The sequence below is a fragment of the Micromys minutus genome (assembly GCF_963924665.1).
Source record: "Micromys minutus genome assembly, chromosome: 3".
NCBI lineage: Eukaryota > Metazoa > Chordata > Mammalia > Rodentia > Muridae > Micromys > Micromys minutus.
The window spans coordinates 24,391,918-24,414,500 of NC_137972.1; the positions used below are offsets into that span (position 1 = coordinate 24,391,918).

General features: G+C 44.8%; 1 pseudogene across 1 annotated transcript; it reads left to right on the forward strand.

Annotated features, from left to right (window-relative positions):
• Positions 1–126: 126 nt before the first annotated feature.
• LOC308418854 (DDB1- and CUL4-associated factor 11-like) lies at positions 127–21,202 on the forward strand (annotated as a pseudogene). Its single transcript has 5 exons — positions 127–458; positions 1,305–2,538; positions 5,232–5,374; positions 19,405–19,515; positions 21,113–21,202. The product of its transcript is annotated as a DDB1- and CUL4-associated factor 11-like (transcript).
• The last annotated feature ends 1,381 nt before the right edge of the window (positions 21,203–22,583 follow it).

Consider the following 22,583-nt stretch of genomic DNA (forward strand, 5'->3'; position numbering starts at 1 on the left):
AAACCCACAACAATAACAAACTGTTTCAGGAAAGCATAGTGACATATGCCTTTGTTCCCAGCTCTAAAGAGGCAGACCGCTCTTCCGGTCCCAGGCGCTGAGGGAGCCGCGGGTTACCGTGCAGACATGGCCAAGTCCAAGAACCACACCACACACAACCAGTCCTGCAAATGGCACGGGAATGGCGTCAAGAAACCCCTGTCACAAAGATACGAATCTCTTAAGGGGGTTGATCCTGAGGAACATGCATTTTGCCAAGAAAAAGACCTGAAGAAGATGCAGGCCAACAATGCAAAGGCAGTGAGCACAGGCGCAGAGGTCCTCAGTGCCCTTGTGAAGCCTCAGGACATCAAGCCCAAGATGCCAAAGGGCCCCAGCCACAAACTCAGCCGTCTGGCTTTCATTGCTCACCCCAAGCTTGGGAAGAGGATTCGAAGCTACGTGGCCAAGGGTCGTAGGCTCTGCCAACCAAAGCCCAAGGTTCAAACCAAGGCAGAGGTCAAAGCTCCAGCTAAGGCCCAGGCTTCGGCTCCAGCTCAGGCTCCCAAAGGTGCCCAGGCCCCTGTGAAGGCCCCTGCCAATGTGAAGACAGACGGACAGACTGCTGTGACACACACAGCTACACACTAGTGCAGATGACCAGTGTCCTGTGCTGTGTTTACAAATAAACCTGACACACAAAAAAAGAGGCAGACTGATCTTTGTGTGTTTGATGTCAGCCTGGTCTATACAGTGAGCTCCAGCCCAGCTAGAATTACATGGTGAAACTTTTTTTTAAAAAAGGAACTAGAAGAGCAAAACTTCTACTTGTCCGGTACGATAGGACTGCACTCTAGCTTTCATGTAGCTTTCTTTGCATCACAGGATTGAGGAAGGTTTATGTTCCTGAAACCCTGGGAGCTGCCATAGCTAAAGAGAAGGAAATCTCGGGCTGGAGAGATGGCTCAGTGGTTAAGAGCACTGACTGCTCTTCCAGAGGTCCTGAGTTCAATTCCCAGCAACCACATGGTGGCTCATAACCATCTGTAATGGGATCTGATGCCCTCTTCTGGTGTGTCTAAAAACAGCTACAGTGTACTCATAGAAACAAAAATAAATCTTTATTAAAAAAAAAAAAAAAAAAAGAGAAGGAAATCTCAGTCTCCTGGAGGGGTCACCTCTCTACAGGTAGCTTCTGCCCCGTTTCTGGAAACCCTGGTATTTCTAGAGCAGGATTTGCTTTCACCAAATCCCAAGTTGGAGACAGGAGGAGCTCCTGCACAGGACATAAGGATGCTGTAACCGGAACATGGGATTATCAACAGCAGCGGCGCAGGATCAGAGTCCTTAGAATCCTCAGAGGTCTTGTCCCAAAGAGGGGCTGGCCTGTGTCATAGTGAGGAGGAAGAAGAAGAGGATGAAGATGTGGATCTGGTCCAGGTACCACAGATCTGGCCTGTCTCCTCTGCAGTGGATGCAACCCCTGACCTGGAATACAATGAGATCAAGACACAGGTGGAATTGGCCACAGGGCAGCTGGGACTTAGGAAGGGAGCCCAGAAGCATAGCTTTCCTCGAATGTTACGCCAGAGAGAATGGGGCCTCTGCCATTGGGGAAGCTTCTCCTTTGGAGAACAGTCTCCTAGATGTCTCACTTCTTAGCCAATGATACCAACTCTCAGAAGGTATATTACTTTCTGCGGCATCTACAGCAAAGATGGTCAGATCTTCATGTCTGCTTGCCGAGATCAGACAATCCGACTGTACAACTGTTGGTACCGCTGCTTTCCATAAGCTCAAAAGCATCAAGGCTCGGGACGTAGGCTGGAGTGTCCTGGATATGGCCTTCACAAGATGGAAACCACTTCCAGCTGGTTTGACTACATTTACATCTGCAACAGCTCTGGGGAAGGTGACACACATACTGTCCTGACTTTAAGGCCAGATGAACGTCACTTTGCTGTCTTCTCCATCACTGTCTCCTCAGATAGACTCCTCAGATAGAAGTACTAGGAGGAGCCAACAATGGCCGCCTTTATGTCTTCGTCCGAGAACAGAACCGATGTACTCTTCAGAGTGAGTCTCATGATGTGAATGCAGAGGCCTTCACTGACATAAGCTCCCACATCCTGTTCTCTGGGGAAGGTGATGCCGTCTGCAAAGCGTGTGATTGACACACCACGAGAGAGGATGATCCCAAGGCCATGGGTGCACTGGCTGGGCTCTCCTTTATTTACAGCAAGGGTGATGCCCGGTATCTCATCTCCAACTCCAAAGACCAGACCATTAGGCTATGGGATATTAGACGCTTTTCCAGCCGAGAAGACATGAAAGCGTCACGACTGGTTGCCGCACAGTGAAACCGGGACTACCGCGGACAGCAGGTACCCAAGAAAGTCTGGAAGAAGTTGAAGCTCCCAGGTGACAGCTCTTTGATGACCTACAGAGGCCATGAAGTGCTTCACACTCTGATCCAGTGCTGATTCTCCCCAGCCCACAGCACCGGGCAGCACCGAGCTTTGCCACCTGTACAGAAAATGAAGCTTACCACTCAAGTTGGTAATTTCTTTATTGATATTTCCTTACATAGAAATCAAGGAATGCCAGGAAAATGGATGCATCTAAAGAATATCATCCTGAGTGAGGTAACCCAGTCACAAAAGAACAGACATAATATGCCGTCACTGATAATTGGATACTAACCCCAGAAAGCTCTGAACACCCCAGAAACAATTCACAGGTCATATGAAGCTCAAGAACAAAGGCCAAAAAAAATGAAAGCCTCAGTCCTTCTTAGGGAAAAAAAATAAATGTATAGCACCCTCTCAGAGTGTGGTACGCCTGGACCTTATATCATTAATAATCCAAGAGCTAAGATGTGGAATGTTTGGTATTCAAAGATCATTATGCTTAATCTATACTCACCAAGAAAACGGTTTCCATGTTACGTTCTGTCCTACATGTACTTTATGCTTATGGTAACTAGTGGGATGTCTATGCATGCTATCAAACCTCTAAAAGAATTAAGTACTGACAACTCTAAAAGAATTAAGTACTGACAAAAAGTATTCATATAGTGTTATGCCAAAATGCCTTTAAAAATCTATATATGTATTCCTCTTTAAAAAAAAATAATAAGGTTGTAAGAGAGAAAATAAATCAAAGGTCCTGTTTGTAGAAAGGAATGGTAAACACTAGATGGGAGATCTGGGACACGGATTTCCAGAGCATGACGTCCTGGTCATTTGTCTGGGATGACAAGGAAGGAAAAACATAGTCAATGGTTATTACTGAAGAGAATTTATCTTTTCTTTCCCCAAATATCTTTCAGATTTTATGACCCCTTAAAGAGTCGGTGTACACAATCCAAAATATAAGTTTTAAATGCACCAAAACAAACAAACAAACATTTCTCAGGAGCAGAGTCACAGGACATAAAATGGTAGGATGACTGTACAGCCAAAGCCATGATGAACCGCTTATTTTCCAGTCTCTGGACTCTGTCACACTAGTCTTCCCAGTGACCTCTACCAGCCACATCTACTCCTCACAAAAGGACCTCATTTTCTCAAACTTCCTAAATGTACGACTAACTTAGAGAAAAGAAGAAAATATTTTTACAGCAATTTCCAAGCTCCTAGAAAATTTTTATCTGATCTACCCCGTGAACTGATTCTTGCTTTACGTTGTTTTTCTTGGCTTTATGTTCTGATTTTGTATAAAAGCTGTTTTTCCTTTCATAGCTCCAAGAGTCTGTGCCTTAGACAGGACAAAATAAAATAATATAACAATTGCTGTGCTATTGATTAAAAATAGATTATTTTTAATAAAAATAAAACTTTTATTAAACACAAAAGAAAGAAATCAACGATTTTGCATTATGAAATCTTCTCATCTACACAAAGGTAAAAAGTAGAAGTTTCTTTGTACCCTTAGATCCAGTTTGTTTGTTTTAAAGTATAACTTCTATTTTATTCTTTCAAGGTGCTTTTCCTTCTGCTTTTATGAAGCCACCTCTTTACACGGGCTTCGGAGGAGGTCTTGGTGCAGCACCAGCAAGTCTAAGTTATGGTGGGGGTGTTGGATTGTTCCGGGCTTCATGAGATCGATTCCTGATGACTTTGCTATGAATGGTACAGCTCGATAGTGATGCAGCTTGACATAGAGCTTGGGAAGCACAGAAGCGTCGAAGATCCGTCCCTGTCAGCAGCGGCTTCTGCAATGCTCCAAATGGTGAACTCCTTGCCTCTGACGCCGGTGCAGTTCATGAAGTGAGTTGGCTGTACGTGCGCTCACCCTCTGAGTACTTCACCTCACAGTTGCATTAAATTTGTTGTTTAAAAAAAAAATCGTTGTTGTTTGCTTGAGACCCACACTAGATGTTGCTCAGGTTGGCTTTAAACTGGGTTCAAGTGATCTTTGGCTTTAGTGTCTTGGGGGCTTAGACAACTGGTATGTGCTACCACCCCTAAAATAGCAGCCCCTTTGGGGTACGGCTTTTGGGGAGACCCCCTTTCACAGGGGTCACATATCAGATATCCTGTACATCAGATATTTAGCAAAATTACAGTTATGAAGTAAAAATGAAATGATTCTATGGTTGGGGGTCATCACACCATGAGGAGCTGTATTAAAGGGTCACTGCATTAGAAAGACTGTGAACTACTTCCCTAAAGAGAGAGTACATACAAATACTTGAAGGCTTTGAGGACACTCTGGGTAACCATAGCAACCATGTGGACTGTTGATTAGTGGAAGAGAATCCGAGTCAATGGTGGCAAATGATGACAACTGGAAAAAATAGAGAAATATCTAGAAGACAAAAATCAGCAAAGCTGGGTCCAGAGAGATGGCTCAGCAGTTAAGAGCAGTGACTGCTCTTCCAGAGGTCCTGAGTTCAATTCCCAGCAACCAAATGGCGGCTCACAACCATCTGTAATAGGATCTGAATGCTGTTTCCTGCTGTGTCTGAGGACAGCTACAGTGTACTCACCACATACATAAAATAAATTAATCAATTTTAAAAAATCAGTAAAGCCTGGGGAAATGGAAATTATCTGGGAAGGCCCCCACCCAGCTCAGGAATACAACACTAGCCTGATGCTATTAGACCTGGATTTTTAGAAGGCATTTTCTAGTCATGGACCCGGAAGGCCTGTATGTATGTCACCTGCGTAAAAATCACCATAGTGAGAGAAGGCACCTTGTTTGCCAGTATTTCATGGATGAAGTCTGCTCTTTGGCATCACTAGTTAGCATCCGAGCACCAAAAAGCAGGCCACGCACAGCTGAAACCTCTCAGATGCGATTTTCCCCACACCTGTGCCTGATGATGTCGTACTTGAAGGAGCCTGCGTGGGACTGGGAGCTGCCAGTGTTGGTGTTTGATTCCTGGGTAAGTCTCCCCTTGGTGTTCTGCTGAGTCCAGACTGGGATGAGCCTTTCTGAGCCTGTAGGCGCTGCTTGTGTGATTGGTGGTCACCTAGGGGTGAAAGTTGGGATGCCAGGCTCGCTGGATTCTTTTTCTCTCTCCAGTTTTGAGTTTTGAATGGGCAGGTGGGATGGAAGAATCCTAAAGCCTGATTGAGGGTAATTCTGAGGGTGTCGGGTTAGTGTATTTGCCCTTAGAACTGCCCTAGTTCGTTGATTTATTAGTTCTTAGGGCTAGAACTCAGGACCTCATAGATTATGCTAGGCTAGGCGAGTATTCCGTCATCCCCAGCCCTGACATGTTGCTGTGGAACATCTAGAAGTTTGTCTCTTCCCGATGAGGAACATCAGGAGGAGCTGACAGTCTTTACTCTCCATGACTTAAGAGCGAGAAGGTTCAGGAATGGTGTTAGCAGCTCCGGCCTTCCTCATGAGTCTCTGTTCCTGGCAACGGCTGTTAGTCTTGGAGTCTTAAAAATGTCACATTTGAAGTGGTTTATGGCAGTTTGGAGTTATTATCCCAGAAATACCATCGGGGAAAAATACCGTTCCATACCTGAAAAACCGTACACAGACTGGCGGGGGCTGTGGTCAGTTCCAAGCAAAAAAGCTCTGTTGCCTGGCTGGTGCCCATGCTGACAGAGGGACACTGAATAAGTAAGGTTCGGGAGCTTCTGAGAGCGGAGGTGTCTAGCTGCCTTTTCCTTCTTTGTTTCTTCCTTCCTTTTTAAACAGGGTTTCTCTGTATAGCCTTGGCTGTCCTCTCTTCGTAGACTAGGATAGACTCACTAACTCTTCCCAATTTATTATGAACTGAAGAGCCACCCTTTGTAATTTCTCAGAGGCATCTGTGGAACTCAGCATCTGTCATCAGAACCAAAGGGGCTTTAGTGCAAGGCGTCGAAGCCTCCTCATCTCTGCCAGATCTTCAGTGGCCCCTTAGTGATGCTCAGTGCGGTGGGGACTATGAATCCATACATTGCCCGGATGTGCTCTAACCTGAGTAATTGTGCTTACCAAGGGGGATTATGGCAAGAGCAGTTAGAAGTGCCGGGCCACGATGTAGTGAATATGACATTAGCTGTATCGAGAACCAGCTTCAGGAGATCTAACCTGTTAGAAAATGCTTCAGGGGAAGGAGTGCTTCCCATGGTCCTTCCCATGATCTTCCCAAGGTAGAAGGAAGACAGCCTGTTTAGTGGACGTGAAAGACCAGATCACCGGGCTATAGAAGGATAAACTGAAGATTACCTTTGTAACTTGATCAGGTAACAAACACAGACTTTGGGCAAGTTAGAAAAAACAAACAAAAACAAAAACAGGGAAAGCTAGTGAGGCAGCCTGGTGAGTAAAACACTTGTCTTGCAGACACAAGGAATGGAGTTCAGATCTCAGCACCTCCATAAAAAGCTGGGCAGGGCGGCATCCTTCTGTAATGCCGGCACTAAGGGGATGTGGGGATGGAAACCTGGAGGTCACCGGGTAAAACTAGCACGCCTCGGTTTCAGTTGAGAGACTGTCTCAAAATGGACGATGTAAGACAACTGGCGTTGACCTCTGGTTTTTGCCCACATGTGAGCACCCTGTACACATGAACACACACATGAACTGGAGTGTGTGTTAGACGGGCTTCTCATCCCTCCTAACACTCCAACCTGTGAATGCAGTTCCTCGTGTTGTGGTGACGCCCAAACATAAAATTGTTTGTTGGTCTTTCATAACTGTAACTTTGCTACTGTGAGGAATCATAACGTAGCAGTTATCAGATGTCCAGACCCACAGGTTGATAATGATTTCTCTAGAGGAACTGAACTTATGGAAGGAATCTCTATATGTGTATAGAAAGCAGATTTATTATAATGACAGAGAGTTCAAGAATCTAGAAGTTTCTTGTCTGGAGCTGGAAGTCTCAGCTGGTCTTCAGTATCTTCTGGAATTCCAAAAAAGTGAGCTCTCCTGCCAGTGAAGGAGTGGACTTACCAGCAAGGGCAAGCTGGCAAAGAGCAAAAACTTCCTTCTTCCATATCCTTGTTTTTTTTTTTTTTTTTTTTTTTTTTTTTTGTTTTAAAGATTTATTTATTTGTTAAATATAAGTATACTGTGGCTGTCTTCAGACACACCAGAAGAGGGCATCAGATCCCATTACAGATGGTTGTGAGCCACCATGTGGTTGCTTGGAATTGAACTCAGGACCTGTGGAAGAGCAGTCAGTGCTCTTAACCACTGAGCCATCTCTCCAGCCCCTTCCATATCTTTATATAGGCTGCCAGCAGACAGTGTGGCCCAGATTAAAAGGTATGTTGTTCCTCCTCAAAATCCAGGTTAAAGACAGTTCTAGATTAGAAGTAGATCTTCTTACTTCCTACTTCAAATTAAGGGAGAAAAATTGTTCACAGATGTGCTCTTCCATTTTGGGGTTTCAGTTCCAGATGTAGTCAAGTTGACAACCTAAAATAGTCATCACAAGTATGTATATACGTACCAGTCACAGACACAAAGATCATAGAAATCTAAGATTTTGTTCCTCCTCTAGAACTACAAAAAAGTAGATAAAGATTAACTGTTCATTATAAACTTTTCATGGGCCTGGAGAGATGGCTCAGTGGTTAAGAGCACTGACTGCACTTCCAAAGGTCCTGAGTTCAATTCCCAGAAACCACAAGGTGGCTCACAACCATCTGTAATAGGATCTGATGCCCTCTTCTGGAGTATCTGAAGACAGCTACAGTGTACTTACATATAATAAATAATTAAATCTTTAAAAAAATATTTTTTTCAGGGAAGTTAATAAATTATTTTAAGATGGTCCTGAGACAACTGCCTATGTCTGCAAGACAAAGGGACGTGGCAGGCTGACTACGGAATACGTAGATTAGTCCTGTGGTTTGGATAATGTACTTCAGAATAAATGTATTGGTCACCAGTTGAGGGGTGGGACTTTAAGGAAGTGATCAGATCTGGGAGGCTCTGACTCAATTGATGGTGTTATTAGGGGATGGTAAGTTCTAGGAAGAGAAAGTAGGTTACTCTGGGCACGAGGGTACCCCTTTATTCCTCTCTCATTCATTATCTTTGCTTCTTGGATCCCCAGGAGGTGATCACCTTTCCTGTTATGGTCTTCTGATGTGATGTCGTATCCGGTCACAGGCCTATTAGTAATGTCACCAATGACCAAAACCCTGAACCTCTGAATCCATGATTCAAAGTAATCTTTTGTTTTTAAGACTGGGCCTCACTATATAACCCTGGTTGTCCTGAAACTCACTATGTAGACCAGGTGGGCCTGGAATTCACAGAGATCCAGCTGCCTCTACCTCCTGAATGCTGAGATTTAAGATGTGGAACATGACACCTGACTTTTTTTTTTTAAATCCAATGGTTTGAACATGTTTTCTCCTTCCAGATACTTTCTACCTATCCAACTTCATGTTCTCTCTCTTTCTTGATCTCTTAAAAAATAAAAAATAAAAAAAGCAAATAAACCCCAAAATCAAAACAAACAAACAAAAACTCCAAAAGACACTCCCCAAACACAAAGCTAAACAGAACAAGAATGAAACACACACACACACACACACACACACACACACACACACACACACACACACACACCTAAAACATGGAGTTCAATTTGTATTGGCCAACTATTTCTGTGACACTCCAGGAGAAAACTGATTTTCCTTTTACTGCAGATACCAATTGCAAATAGCTCTGGTCTGGGGTAGGACCGGTATTGGGGTAGTCCTTCTCTCGGTGTCAGGACATCTGCCTTGAACCTATGCAGGTCCTATGTGTGCTGCCATAGTCTCTGTGAGTTCACACGGATGGCAGCCCTGTCCTGTCTGGGGGACCATTTCCTTGGAGTTGTCTACCACCTCTGGTTCTTACATATATTCAACTTCCTCTTCTTCGTAGGACCCTGAAGCCCGGGGGTAAATGAAGACATTCTATTTGGGATTGAATGTCTGAAGTCTCTCACTCTGCACTATCCGTTTGTGGGTCTCTGTTGATTTCCATCTAATGCAAAAGCTTGAACCATGCACTGATCAAGAGGCAGAGGCAAGGTTTGCTTGTTTTTGAATTGTGTGTAGATGTTTTGCCTAAATGTATGTATGTGTACCGTGTGTGGGCCTGATGCATGTGGAGAGAAGAGGGCCTCAGATTCTCCTGGACCTGGCATCAAGTTGCCATGTACATGCTAAGAACTGAACCAAAGTCCTCCCTAAGAGCAGACAGCACTCTCAAGCACTGAGCTGGCCTCCAGCCCCACCCCTGGAGCATTAAGATCATTGACTAGGAGAATAAAATTATCCTCATCATAGGCTAGAGACATGGCTCAGTTGGTGGTGTGCTAACCTACCACATCTAAAGCCTTGAGTTCTCCACCCATCATAGAAACCACTCCTGTCACTTCTCAGTGCTGGTAAGGTGGAGGCAGGAGGATCAGAGATGCAAGTCTGCAAGTTCAGCTTGAGCCATATGAGACCTGTCCAAAAAAAAAAAAAAAACAAAACAACCAACCAACCAACTCACAATGCAAACCAGACTGGCCTTGAACTCACAGAGGTCCTCCTATATTTGTTTACTATGTGCTGGGTTTAAAGGTGTCAGCCAACCAAGCCCAGTTTTTAACTCCTTGTATAGAGGAGGGCTTCCTAGATATCTGTTCCTCCTCCTTAGGGCTCAGCTTCAAGCTGCACTGCCACATTTGTTTTATAAAGTGCCAGGGATGGAAGCCCAGGCTTTCTGCATGCCAGGCAAGCACCCTATAAGTTAAGCTACATCCTGCACCTGAACTAAAATTCCCGATGTAACGGAATAGCATGAGACACAGTTTTAAAGTGGAGTACCAGCGCTCATTCTGTCTGTAGCTGGACAATGTTCCTAGACTTTTATAAACATCTAAAAAGCACCAGTCTTGCTGTTTCCCTGCTGTCCAGAGTCCTAGGGGCTGAGGATCTAATAATGCACACGGGATTCAGCCTCATGGTAACCCACAGTCCTGGCCCTGAAAAGTTTTGTTGCTGGAAATATCCTGTAAACACTGCTTTATAAGTCCTGTTGAAGTATTTCCCACCCACAAAGTATTTCCCAAGCTGCCAAGCCTGAGACAAGTGTCTCTCGCTCTTAGTACTGTGGGTTGTTGGAGCCAAAAAAAAAAAAAAAAAAAAAAAAAAAGACAGCCTGCAGATGAAGTCATAAAGTCGGTTGATGTTTACACATGAGTCCTGGATGGCACACCACGTGTAGTGACCCAAGCCTGTAAAATGCCACCATTTGGGGCATCAGAGGCAGGTAGATCTCTGTGAGTTTGAGGCCAGCTTGGTCTACAGAACAAGTTCCAGGACAGCCAAGGCTACACAGAGAACCTTGTCTCAAAAAACAAGAGATAACATCAAAATGCCCCCCAATCTCTCCATCAACTCCCCAGTGATGGGATTCAAGGTGAACATTACTACTACCAGGCTCCTGAGGGAAATCTTAAGGAAAGAATTATTTAGAATGGGAAGCATTAGAACAGTTTTGAGGATGATGGGAAAGGAGGAAGGAGGTGCTATTTATGCAGAGGCTGCTGTGGATTAGATAGAGCACAATGTGGGACTTGGCATTCTGGTCTTAGAGAGGTCACCCTCTGTTGTGGAGCATCGGGTGATTCTAAACTGAAGAAAAAATTCAGCATAAAAAAAAAAAGCCAAACAAACTGTTAGAGGCTGGAGAGATGGCTCAATAGTTAAGAGCACTGGCTGTTCTTCCAGAGAACCCTGGTTCAATTCCCAGCAACCACATGGCAGCTCACAACTGTGTGTCACTAAAGTTCCAGGGGATCCAACACTCTCATATAGACAAGCATGCAGGCAAGCCACCAATGCACAGAAACTAAAAATAAATGATAAACTCTCACAGTTAGCACACAGGCTGGAGAGATGGCTCAGCAGTTAAGAGCACCGACTGCTCTTCCAGAGGTCCTGAGTTTAATTCCCAGCACCCACATGGTGGCTCACATCTGTAATGGGATCTGCTGTGTCTAAAGACAGATACAGTGTACTTGAATACATAAAATAAATAAATTTTAAGTTAGCACACAAAGGGATGGGTATTATTATGACATATTTGTACAGATAAGTTTGCCTTTGTATTTTTTTGTCTTGAGATAGAGATTCATGTAGTCCATGCTGACCTCAAACTTGCTGTTAGCTGTAGGTAACCCTTAACTCTTTTTTTCCTATAGTCAGTTACTTTATTCTTTTCCTCATTTTTTATTGGATATTCTCTGCATTTACATTTCAGATGCTGTCACCTTCTCCCAATCCCATCCCCCCTCCCCCTCCCATTGCCTCCATGAAGGTGCTCCCTCTCCCAACCACCCTCTCCCACCTCAGCACATTGACATTCCCCTACACTGGGAAAATGAGCCTTCGCTGGACCAAAGGCCTCTCCCCCCATTGATGCCAAAGAATGATATCCTCTGCGCATATGCTTCTGGGGTCTTTCCCTGTGGACTCGTTGGTTAGTGTTTTAGTCCCTGGGAGCTGTGGTGGGTTTGGTTAGCTGATAATTTTGTTCTTCCCACGGAGTTGCAGACCCTGTCAGTTCCTTTAGTCTTTTCTCTAGCTCCTTCATTAGAGTCCTCGTGTTCAGTCTCTCTCTCTCTCTCTCTCTCTCTCTCTCACACACACACACACACACACACACACACACACACATACATATGCATGCATATACAATGGTGTATATATGGATACCTGAGACAATCTGAGGGAATTGTTCTTCCCCTACATGAGGTTCTGAGGATTAGCCGCCATCAACAGACTTTGTGGCAAGCATCCCTTCCTGCTAATCCATCTCTGCTATTGTTGTTTTTGTATTTTTGAGACAAGGTGTCACTATGAAGCTCTGGCTATACTGGAATTGAACCCAGCACTCAGAAGGCAGAGAGAGGCAGATGGATCTCTGTGAGTTCCAGGACAGCCAGAGCTATACCTGCCTCAGAAAGAGAGAAAAGAAAAGAATTTTTACTGTCCTAACCATTCACACTAATTCTTCTACCACTTCTGGGAAATTCTAAGAGTAGGAACACCAACATGTCTGTATAAAGTTCCGAAAAATTGCTGTGGCAGGATGTCTCCCACCAGAGTGCTTGTGACTGCCCAGACAGAGCTGCTGCTAAGTCACATTTGGCAATGAATGCCCAGTGACTTGAGCACAGCATCAAGATCCCTTCCAAGGAGAGCACCTCACCCCTCCCCTCCAGCTCCCATTTGTGCTTTATCTCCGCTCCCTTCTTTCTCCTCCTTTACTTTTCAGAGACAAGGTTCTACAGTGCAGCTCAGACAAGACCTCAAGAAATTGATCCTCCTGCCTCAGTCTCCAGAATGCAGAGATTACAGGTGTCTTCACCCATCACACCCAGTTCCTCAAGTCTTTCTAATTCAGAGTTTATGGCCACTTGAGCACATCCACTTTTTTAAACCAGATTGGATCTGGCCTCAAACTCCCCACTTTCCTGTCCCAACAACTGTCTTAATACATTTAGTCTAAAACCCATCTAAAGGGCTTTGACTTGGGGTTAGAGACATAGTTCCAAGGGTCCTGAGTTCAATTCCCTAGGACCACATGGTGTATAACAAGCATCTGTAACTATAGTCTCATGGGATCTGATACTACCCTGTTCTGGTGTGTATGTGTGCAGACAAAATGCCCATATAGATTAAATAGAGAGAGAGAGAGAGAGAGAGAGAGAGAGAGAGAGAGAGAGAGAGAGAGATGTGTGGGGGACACACTTGCCAGAAGACAATTTAGGAAGTCTTTTCTCTCCTTCCACCATGCAGGTTGCTTAGATTGGACTAACCTGTCAGGCTTGGTGGCAAGTCTCTTTACCCAGTGCACCAGCCATCTCACTCCAATAGGAGTCTTATTTTATCTTTCAGTACTAGTATTGTGTTATAGACTTTAGTTCTGTTGTAATTTGTTTTCGTCATCATTGGCAAGTTAAAGAGAGTTATTGTCAATTAAAGTCTTATGTGAACCCAGAATGTAGGGCTGGTCCATCATCCAGGAAGTCCTCGAAGCCCGATAAAGGGGCAGACAAGTTCAGGCATCCTGACCAATCTCCCTTTCATGGACCCTTGCCTGCAAAGCAGCCACAGGTAAAGCTGCCAGAACTGCCCCTGATGCTGAAAGAGCCTTCTTGGGGCTGAGAACCGTGGATTGGCTCCTGAGAGGGACAAATGGTACCAGAGGTTGTCTTAGAATTGAAAGTGACATGGAGACAGGGAGACAGAAACAATGAGGTCCCAGTTTAACTTGCCTGGCCAGGGTCTTCTCTGGACACAGAGTGCACCATTCTGTCATTGTGTTTGGCAGTGCTCTGCAGAGAACTCCTAGTTCTTGATGTTCTAGTAACATCTCATTATCAGTATGGTTTGGTGCCCCCCAGGGAGTGTGGCACTCTGCTGCTTAATCAGTGCCTCCCCTTTGGACAGTGGCTTTTGCCTTTGTTTCAGTAAATGGATTCTGCCTGTCTCCCCTAAGTTGGTCTGCTTTTGAATTCTATTATTGTCAAGAACAAGAACCATCGGACTGAACATGGGGACCCCAATGAAGAAGCTAAAAAAAGGACTGAAGGAACTGAAAGGGTCTGTAATCCCGAGGGAAGAACAAAATGATCAACTAACCAAACCCACCACAGCTCCCAGGGACTAAAACACCAACCAATGAGTTGTTATGAAGAGTCCCATGGCTTCAGGTGCATATGCAGCAGAGGATGTCATTCTCTGGCATCAGTGAATGGGAAGGACTTTGGTCCAGCAAAGGGTCATTTTCCCAGTGTAGGGGAATGCTGAGGTAGGAAAGGGAGGTTGCGAGAGGGAGTACCTTCATGGAGGCAATGGGTAGAGAATGGGGGAGGAGTTTGGTAGAAAAGCGATGACACCTGAATTGTAAATACAGAGAATATTCAATTTATGAAAAAAAAAAAAAAAGAATCCCTTGGACTACTGAGTTAATTCTGGGCAATGCGCAGGTACAGTCTTTGAAGAAATACTGTAGGTTTGGGGGAGTTTTCTCAGGAGAAATGAAGGTGTTAAATATTGTCAGAAGAATTCATAGATACAGTTGACAACCTCAGTTGGATTCCACTACTCTCTGTCTGTCTGTCTCTGTCTCTGTCTGTCTGTCTGTCTCTGACTCTGTCACTCCCTCTCTGTCTCTCTCTGTCTTTCTGTCTGTCTCTGTGTCTGTCTGTCTGTCTGTCTGTCTGTCTGTCTCTCTCTCTCTCTCTCTCTTTCATTTTTGAGAAGGAGCCTAGCTGTGCTGCCCAGGATGGCCATGAATTCCTGCATTGAACTTATCCTCCTGTCTCAGGCTCCCAAGCGTGTGCCTGTCACCATACGGACTCATACCTGTGGGTTTTTAGTCACTTCAGTCTCAATTATCTCAGGGTTCAAGCCAACACTTGTGGGGGACTCAAGAGCCTCAGTAAGTAAGCCCCAAGGGTTCCTGGCTTGTAATCCTGTGGTGGGAGAGGATACGTCTCAAAGGGTGAGTCAGCATGGGGTCTTTGTGGTTATCACTTTGAACATTTTAGTTACTTATAGGTAGTTTAGGCCTGAGCCCAGATTTATTTATTTAGGCTTCAGAGTAGCCCAGGCTAGCCTCTAATTCATTATGTATGCAGCCGAGGCTGACCTTAAACATTTGATCCTCCTGCATCTGTCTCCTGAGCACTAGCATGAGCCACCATGCCTAGTTTGTGTCTTGTGGTAGATGGACCCCAGGGCTTCATGACTGCTAGGTAAGCACTCTGCTAACTGAGCCACATCCTCAGCTCTGAGCATGGATCTTTGTTAGTTTGTTTCTGTTTTAAGTCAGATCCTGTTTTTTCATTATTATGTTTCACATGTATTTATTTTGTGCATGCGGGTGTACATTTGACATAGCACACATATGGAGGCCAAAGGACAATTTGGGGGGTTGGTTCTCTCCAGTTTGGGTTTCCTGGGATGGACTTCAGGTAATCAAGGGCCATTCTTTACCCACTGAGCTATGTATGGCTGGACCCAGATCCTAACTTGTTACTGTGTAATTACTGTCAGTGAATACCAGATATTATGTTAAAAAACTTGACAGGGCTGGAGAGATGACTCAGTGGTTAGAGCACCGACGGCTCTTCCAGAGGTCCTGAGTTCAAATCCCAGGAGCCACATGGTGGCTCACAACCATCTGAAATGAGATCTAATGCCCTCTTCTGGTGTGTCTGAAGTGTACTTACTTATATATAATAAATAAATCTTTTAAAAAAATGGCAATGTTTGCCTGGGCTACAAGACCCTGTGCCTAAAGATCAAGGACTGGTATTCAGCTTACTGTAGAACAAGTGCCCAACATATGCAAGCTCCTTGGTTCAGTTCTAACAATTAAGATTTCATTAACTTTAATGTCATACTTCAGAAATCAGAATTGGGTGTGGGCAAGCAAGATGGAGCAGCAGGTTAAGAGACTTGCCAGTGGGCCTGATTACTTGAGTTTCATCCTGAGGACCCACCTATGTGGTAGAAGGAGAGAACCGACTCCCCCAACCTGTCCACAGACACGCACACTTTTACACACATGATGATGAACTCCCTCTGTTAGGAAAAAGATAAAGAGAGTGGGGGATATGTTCTGTGGAGGTGTGGGGGAGGGGGAAGGGTGCCTCTGGTGGACCCGTGTTGGGCATCCCTTCCCACTGAGGGACCAGCCACACGATGGTATGGTATAGAGTTTATTCAGGGCATGGGGAAGGGAGTTAAGAGGGTAGTAGGGGCAGAGAGAGAGAAGAGGAGTAGAGGAGAAGAGTAGAGGCCAGTCATTAGCACATGGTAAGGTGGGAAATGGGGAGAGGAGGGACAAAGGGGTAAGGGCAAGAGGGCAAGAGGATGAGGAGGGGACAGGCAGCCCCTTTTATAGTGCCAGGTAACTGTGGGGCAGAGTTTGGAAGAATCCTAACACCCTTCAACAAATAAACAAATAAATGTAAAAAATAAAAATGTTTAAAAAGCAAAATTGAAAACTGGCATATGCCTTTTTTTTTTTTTTTTTTTTTTTTTTTTTTTTTTTGGAGACAGGGTTTCATTATGTAACCTTGGGTAGCCTGGAACTCACTTTGTAGACCAGGCTGGCCTCAAATTCACAGAGAACAATAGCATACTCAGTTTGATGAGTGGTATGTTAATTAACATTAGTTTTGTTTTTCTGTTTAATTGTTTTTGTTGTTAAGTTTGTTTGTTTGTTTGTTTGTTTTTTTAATGTGCCTGGCACCTTCTTATTGCTTTTCAGGGCAATCTTCTTTAATATTTACAGTAGATCAGAAAGGGCTGGTCAGTTCCTCACAACAGAGTAACAGTAAATAGAGACAGGAAGCCAAGGCACTGGGCTGGTCACCTGTATGTGCCGGCTTCTTACTCTTAGCGTTATACGTTACGATTACCGCTGTCTTTTCTCTCTAACAGTGAGTCACAAAGGAGAGAGACTGAGTTAGACACTCGGAAAAATATTTGAAAAGAATTCTTTTTACTGCATTCTGTTCACCCAGCTGATGAGGAAAATTCTGGAAACATATTTCGTCTTTCTTTCCCCATGGAAAGGGTCTTGCCTTGTAGCTTGGGCGGGCTTCGGACTTCCTTTCCCGTTTTAGAAGCATGTAAGGGTAGTTCTTCAATATTGGATAAACTTGGCTATTTCCATTACACAGGAAACATGCTCTTCAGAGTTGTCGAGCTGTGGGTTGTTCAAAACGGGGAGAAATTGCTGGAAGCGATCCTAGAGAAAGGACAGGGGAGGGGCATAGCATAGAACCTGTGCGCTGACACTGTTGCGTAAAGGAAGGAACCCTTCCTTGCCGAACAGTTGTGATGGTTTCTGAATTTGAGGCCAGCCTGGTCTATAGAGTAAGGTCCAGGATAGCACAGAGACACCCTGTCTCGGGGTTAAAAATAAATAAATAAAAAAGAAAGAAACGTTCTCTCGGCAAAGTCTGCTGAGATAACCTTTCTTCCCCGCTTAAAACTCTCAGCCCAAGAGAAGGATCACTCCCAGGCCTCCAGGCTCAAGAAGAGAGCCCACGGTCCCGCGCCACGTGTTCTCACATATTAACAGTCCCGTTATCAGGACTTCTGTAGGAATCTTATCTTTCTCCTTTTTGGAATCATCTCCCTTCCTGGATCGACACCCCGAGGCAGTTTTCTCGTAACTTGTGCTGGAGAGAGAACTGGAAGGGTCTCAGGAGCTCTAGGTTAGCCACAGCACTCAGCGATGTCCAATCAAGTTTCCTAGTCTTGTGACGATCGATAGTTAATTCAGCGACTGTGAGCTGGGGAGACCCCCGAGTAGGGAGAAGCAGAGGCTCTTGAGAAAGGAAATCAAAGCAGAGCAAGACTGCGGCTCCGTCATGCGCTCGGTCACACGGCACATTCCGGCTTGAGCCGTCCTGGACTCCAGGGAAAATTCCCGAGGAGGTGATGACGATAAGCATTTGAAGCACTTGGCTCTTAGCTGGAAGGAGGCAAGAGCGTTTTACCTTTTCCAAGTGCACGTGGTACTTCTGGACATCGGTTTTGGTCAGGTTGCAGCCCCTTCCCCAGACAACACTAACCACTGCACACACAGTACACGTTGGAGAATATGTGCAGCCTAGCTGGGGTGCAGGTTTGTAAGCACAGTATATGGGAGGCTGAGGAAGAATACAAACCAGCCTGGGCTACACAGGACCGTGTCAAACAAAATGAAACAACTGGGGTCTAGTATACCTGGTATTCAAGACACGCCTGCGTCTCCTAGAAGAGTCTGCAGTGCTAGTTAGGGATTAAACCAGGACCTCAAAAGAGAGCTGGTCAAGCTCTCTGTCACAGAGCCACGGTCCAGGCCCCTAGCACAGGGCCCTAGAGGGCTGAGGCAAGATGATGTTGAGTTTTGCTTTTCTTTCCACGGTTCCAATTATTTTCCCAGAAACCTCCTGACCAGTGTACTTCCCATCAGAAGCATTAAGACATCATTAATTAATCCTCACTAGACCCGAGATGAACCGTCACATGCCCCTATGAAATTAATGTTGCCTTACTATAAAATTCCATGTTCATTAAAACGACCTACAAAGCTTTGTCCACAGGCCTATTTTGGGGGCTGCAGAGATCTGTATGCCCATGTTTTGTTTGGTTTTCTTTAAAAAAAATTTTTTTATACCATACAAAATATTTAGTATAGCCACATAAATGAAAAATTTTACCCATTGAAAAATCTTGCTATATTTTAATGTGGTCACCTTAAAATTATATATATAAATTATATATATGTATATATATATGTTTGTGTTTATTTATTTTTGTTTTGTTTCAGTGGTTTGGTTTTTTTTGTTATGTTTTGTATTGAGACAAAATCTCACTATATAACCCTGGCTGGCCTGGAACTCTCTGTGTAGACCTCAGTGGCCTTGAACTCACAGAGATACAGAGATCCATCCACTGGCCTCTGCCTCCCAAGTGCTGGGATTAAAACAGTACAGCAGCACTCCCCATCTCTTTGCATGTGTGTGTGTGTGTGTGTGTGTGTGTGTGTGTGTGTGTGTGCGCGCGCGTGCGCCCTCGTCTGCTTTCCCTAAATTGCCCAGGTTAGATTTGAACTTGGGTTCTTGGGCTCATTCTGCTTCATCCTCCTAAATACTAAGATTTCAGGTTTCCCTGTTTAGCTTCCATGACCCTTGTCATGGTTTGAATGTCTGACTGTTCTCCAAATGTACCCGATGAAACCCTCCCCTTGGAGGTCATGGTGTCCTGTGTGTCCTTCGGAGGGGTTTGAGTCACGAGGGCGCCTCTCGCCCCGGCCTGTGTACTGACTGATGCAGTCCTGTTATCCCAGGCACCCGAGGCAAAGGCAGGAGGATCAAAGCAAGTGTGGCTCCAGCCTGACAGACTGACCTCCAAGTGTCAACATGGGGCTACCTGGAAATACGCTTCTGTACAGCAAAGAAAGCAATGGGCAGAAGTAACGGGCAGCCGGGAGACTGTCACACTATCTACCAGCGACACATCAGACAAGGGGCTGAAAGCCAAAATGTATGGAGGGTCGCAGAAGGTAAGTATCAAGGCAATGAAACTATTTTTAAGCCTTCAATATCAATAGTCAGATTAAACGTGTTTTGAGATACCACCTCACGGTCCTCAGCATGGCTGTCATCAAACAATTTAACAACAACAACAAAAAAAACCCAACCAACCAACCAACCAAACAAACAAACAAACAAAAAAACACTGGAAGTCAGCCTGGTCTACGGCCAGTCTGGAGAGAGACCATCTCTCATAAATAAATGAATGAATGAATGAATGAATGAACGAATGAATAAATAAATAAATAAATAAATAAATAAATAAATAAATAAATATCCATTGTAGCCATTGGGAAATCAATTTGGAGATTTCTCAAAAAAAAAAAAAAAAAAAAAAAAAAAAAAAAAGAACTACACATGACCCTGCTATTTCCTCCCTGGCATATATCCAGAGAACTCCATACCCTGCCACAGAGATATTTGTATGCCATGTTTATTGAGCTTTATTCCCTATAGAAATCAACCTAGTCCATCAACACATAAAATAAACTAAACTTTGGGAACACATAAACCATGCAGTTTCTATATTATTATTTGTAGACTCTCAAACATGTTCGTCTTACTCAGGGAACAGAGACAGATAGAAGGGTTATCCTGGGCTACATTTGTAGCTCAGGACAGGCCAGTTTGGGGTACAAAGTAAGGCCTTGAGTCAGAACAAAAATAAACCAAAAAAAAAAAAAAAAAAAAAAAAAAAAAAAAAACCTTTTAAAACGTTTTCTTTAAAATAAGTCTCTAAATACTCGTTTATTTTGTTATTTTATATGTATGCGTGCCTTGTGGCGTGTTATGTGTGCAAACCGTGCGCACGCAGGGTAATGGTGGAGCCTAGAAAAGAAATCGGGTCCCCTGGGACTGGAGTTTCAGATGACCCACATCGCTCCAGCCCAATGTGCTTAGCTCACCTCGCGGGAGGTTTCCAGTGCTGCCACTGTTCAGCTTTCTGTCCTCCCCTTCCTTCCCAGGCCACACAGATACCACTGTCCGTCCCGATTCCCACAATATTCCTTTATCCCGATTGACTACCGAAATGGCTTCTCTGGTACTAGGGTTAGAAGAGATTAACAGATGTTGTGATGTTGCTCGAGGCAAAAAAAAAAAAGGAAAACTAGTTTTTGTTTTTAAATTGCATTATGTATGGCTTTGGGGGTGGGGCAGGGGACGGGGTTTCACACTAACTCAGGCTCACGGGGATGGAAATCATTCTGTAGCTCAGGTTGGTAAGGATTCTCCTAAATAATAGGATTATGGGATTATGACCGTGAGCCACCTTTTTTTTTTTTCCCCTGAGAGGGAAGAGTCTTGGCAGACTAGTAACTGCAGCAACATATGAGATGGGGGCTGGGGAAGGCATCGTGTTTCCAGTAGAGCCCCCCACCTTCTTTTCTCTCTTCTTCCAAAATAGGGTCTTGATTTGTAACGCTGGCTGTCCTGGAACTCGCTTTGTAGATCAGGCTAGCCTCAAATTCACACATCGTTTCCATCAGTAAGAGAGAACTGACCGACCAAGGTGCACTTCAGCTTTTACCGCTTCGTCTCCCCCACCCCCTTCCTTCCTTCCTCTAGGAACTCGTTCACGTCCCTGTGGCTCCATCTGCTGCAGCAACAAAGAACAGCACGTCACCATTTTCGCCACGACAGTTCAAAGCTTCATGAGGGCTGGGAAATAGCGCCCCCTGTTGGTCTGCTTCCTGACAAGACTCCTCCACTCCCTGCTTTCCTTCACGACGAGTTTTAATGGACAACTTATTATACACAGCGTTACAGACACCTTCTTCGGTAGCGTTGAAGTGTGACGGTCTGGGAAAGATTTTTATGTTTAGGTGCCAAACCTAGCCACTTGAATTCTAGCACCACAACCCAGACGGTGGAAAGAGGGAGCGGAACTCCCACCCACTCAAGTTGTTCTGCCCTGCACATGCGCACCAGGGCACACATCCCACACAGTTGGAAAGACTTTAACAATACAAAAGTCCGAGTCAATGAGCTAGCTTGTCCCAGTGACAAATGTTCGAGAAAAGTTATTGGAAAGAGAGAGTTACTTGGCTCCTGGTTTTAAATGCAGGGCTGGCTGAATCACTGAACCTGAACTGAGGCCGAATAACATGGCAACGGGAGTATGTGGGTGGCACCCTATTCTCCGTACTGGGATCCCACTCACCTGAACCCCTGGGCCAAACAAAATCCTGTTTCCTCAGTTCTAACACATCCACCCTGACCCATTCCTACCTCAACCCAGACACATCTTCAACTGCAAGCACAAAGCAGAGACAGTGAACTGGAAACTGAGTGAAGCTATGTATAACACGGAAGTCACCCCAGACCTTAGCACATCTGGCTCCATGATGGAAGAACCATTCAGGCAGTAAAACTCAGTCTGTAGACAGCAACAGCAGCCGAAACTAAAACACCCAGTCCACCAAAGACTGTAGTTCTAGGAATGCCTCTAGATGCACTAACCCTGGTTTTTGGCTTCTATAGTTTTGCTTTTGGCTAACTGGAGTGTGTCAACCCAAAACATGTTTTTGAGCTTAAAAGCTCACCTTGAGAGAGACTTGGGGATACAACAGCGTCTTGAACACCAAGACTTTCTGTTACCTTAAACCTATGACCTAATAGCCTTGTTCGCCAGGGTCCCGTTTGCAAGGTAGACACCTAAGTGGTGGATGCACCTGAAGGTTAGAGACTGAGTGTGGAGTGGCCCACGGTGTACAGTTGTGTCTTCTTCAGATACCTTGGCCTTCTTGAATGATCCAAAGCAGAGAAAGCAGTTGAGTGTCTTCTGCTCATCATGGGGGGTGGCCTGAGGCCGAGGTCTCATTTTTAACATTGGCAGACACTAGGGACTTGAAATGTGTCCTGCTGCGGGGGGATGGCCACAGAGATCTCCCCTGGTCCTGGCTTTTGTTTGTGCAGTGTGCCGAAGGAAAAAGGCAGGAGGCTAGCCAGCTCTGTTAGCACCCAGCTCTGTTAGCACCCAGCTTCAGCTGGGACCTCTGTTGCTATAACAACCACAGACAGCATCCAGGTGCCCAGT